This window comes from Nanorana parkeri, unplaced genomic scaffold (assembly GCF_000935625.1).
Source record: "Nanorana parkeri isolate BGI_ZX_2015 unplaced genomic scaffold, ASM93562v1 scaffold57, whole genome shotgun sequence".
In the NCBI taxonomy this organism is placed as follows: domain Eukaryota; kingdom Metazoa; phylum Chordata; class Amphibia; order Anura; family Dicroglossidae; genus Nanorana; species Nanorana parkeri.
Genome location: NW_017306325.1, coordinates 1845052 through 1848136, shown reverse-complemented (window position 1 = coordinate 1848136; position 3085 = coordinate 1845052).

Here is a 3085-nt window from a genome sequence, read left to right as displayed (position 1 = left end):
AAAGAATAAAAAAAGGGTCATAAAATAGTTTATTTTTAATTGGGTTTTCATTCTCTTTTCTTCAGGATGACTAGTATCATTCTCTAAAAAGTGTTCTCTTTGTTGCAGGAAGAAGATAAGTACGCTGACATTTCTGATCAAGATGTCTGACCTGTAAAGAAATTGTACCTTATGTTAATCCACATCAATCAGCGAGACTTGCTGCACGTTAGCTATATGTACAAACACAGAATACTAATCATCCTCTTCCTAGATCCGCTCTTCCCAATCACCCTGTTGTGTCAAGCAGTAATTGTATGGTGCAAACAAACCAGGAACCCACATCACTTCATCTGATGAGATGGAATTACATCTTTGATGATAGATGTGCAGAGTAAACTTTAAATATTAACTTCTGATTTTTTAAATGTATTTGTGGTAAAGGAGAACTCTGGTCCAAATTGGAAAACATGGCATTGTTTTGAAATGATAAATTGCTACAAGTAGTAAAACTATCCAATTAAACTGGATCTCAACGCAAATGGGAAAAAAAGCTCAGTATTGAGCTAATCAGACTCTGTAACATGAATAAGAGTTGATAAGGAACATGCCGATAGAAAGAGAGATGACCTCATTAGTCTGCTACTGCTTTATAATTGTCGAGTCATAGGCTTGGGGCAGGGAGGTGACCAAGCTTTACTGGTTGGCTGCAGCATAGAAAAATTAGATCATTATCCTGGTTGTTCTATCTGTAGTGACTGCATAATATATATGGGACAATAAAACTGACATGGCCAATACTTACAGATGACCTTTGATTTATCGGACCTTTAGTCATTCACGATATTGTAGTGCCATCTAGAGTATTTGCAGGCAGAATTCCGAAAAAGTTGGTAGGACCCAGTGGGAGGTGCTAGAAATCTCAAAAAAAGTATTTTAGATCCAAAGTTCTATGGATTTCACAAAGAACTGAAAAGCATTTACTGTACCTGGACTATGATAAAAAAAATCTTGGAGTTCTATTCACTGAAGGAACCTTAAACCAAGCTGGCCAAAATTAACATTAACTGAGAATTTCAGTATATTTTTAGCCATTTGTTCTTAGATCTACATTTAGACTTATATATGTTGTTCACTCAACTCGTCAGTATAGTTTGTGTGTTCAGGTGTGTGTAGATATATTTTTATTGCTCTGTATATATTTTTCCTGCTAAACCTGAACTCATGCATCATTTTGTTTAGTAAACATGCATTAGTACTCTCCCAATCTATTTCCATCTCAAATCACTGCATGAATTATTATTATTATACAGGAATTATATAGCGCCAACAGTTTACAATATAAGGAAGGCATTACAATCACAATACAATTCAAGACAAGATGGTAAGGAGGGCCCTGCCTCTGAGGGCTTACAATCTAAAATCTGAATTAAAGTGACATTAAACCCTCAGATTTGTTAACATAAAACAATACTGTAATGTGTGGCTTACTGTAATCCATGGTAGTTTCCCTTCTCTTTGCTGTTCTTCCTTTTAAATCCTCATGTCTTCTCATGCTTGGGGAGAACTTCCCTTTGCAGCTGAGTGCCTCTTCCTGTAGTGCTGGCTCAGGTTGCAAGCCTACACACAGACACCGTGTATCCATTTCAGAGACAAGGCAGTCAGCTGCAAAACAGAAGTTCTGCCCAGCATGAGAAGAGATACAGATTTAAAAGGAAGAGCAGCAAAGAGAAGGGAAACAACCATGGATTACAGTAAGGCGCACATTACAGTATTGTTTTATGTTAAAAATCTGAGGGTTTAATGTCACTTTAAGTAAATATGTTGTCTAACACTACAGGCAGGGCTGTGCAACCCATGACTGGCTGGACAGAATTACAAATCATTTGTCAGGTAAAACAGCTCCGATACTATAAATATTTCACCTGTGTATTAAGCCTTTCGTCTGTGTTTTTAGGCCCTGTGCACATGGAATTTAAAAGAAAGTGCCTGGAATAGGTTCCAACAAGTGAAATGAATGGCAAACGCACTCATCAATTCATAACTAGCTTTAAAGGAGAACTATGGGGTTAGGGCTTTTCCCCATAGTTCTCCTAAGGGTAACGGGAGGACACAAACTAGCGTCCTCCCGTCACCCTAAGCTCAGTATACCGCGAGCTCATACAGCTACTGAGCCGACCTGTGACAGTCTCATTGTCACAGGTCGGCTAGAACTATGAGGTGAGGGAAAAGCACTCACCTCATAGTTCTCCTTTAAACAAGGTGCACATGGAAAGGCTTTACACAGTACAAAAACAAACATTTCCCAGCACACTTACCAGCCAGCCTGCAAAAAAAGTGCCTCGTCAGGGCCCCCCTGTATAGTGCAGCCCTAACTCTAATACATGAGAGCCTCCATCTTGGAGCATATTTATGGCAAAGGATGAATTTGGTTCAGGTTCACCAGGAGGTAGCCCAACCTCCTTAAAGGCATAGGGACACACAAGCCTTAAAGCTATTCATAATTTGATGAGTGTGTTTGCCATTTGTATCTTATTGGATTTGGTGTGGGGACACACTGGGGGCTCCAGCTGCCATTGTGCTGTGTGGGGCTCCTTGTGTGTCCCTACGCCTTTTATCAAGACACTGTGACACAAGCAGAAGACATACAAATTTAAAGGAACAATAAATACTTGGGTATGACCCACTGAACTTTGGTATTTACTGTAAAAAAAAATGTCCTACCAAGTTAATATAATTTGCCTATTTTTAAGTTTATCCGCACATGCAGCAGAAACTGGTCTCTGTGTCTAAAGAAATATGACAAAGAAGTTGTTCCTGGATCTAGGAGCATAGTTTGTATCCCCTAAATATTATTGATCAGAGGTGCACACATATTTACACCTCCTATGGGCATATTGGGGCAACTTATAATTAGAAGTTTGTATTTCTAAATCATGAAGGTTAGCAGTTTTTTAACCGCTTGGCAGACATGGATAGGGCCTTCCCGGCCCCTGAGACGTTATAGTATCCCCATGGGTTGTTATGGCTATAGTTACCTCCTTGCCTGCATATTTTTATGTGCATGCTTCTAAAGCCGGCTCACAGCCAGGGGCGTAGATAAGGG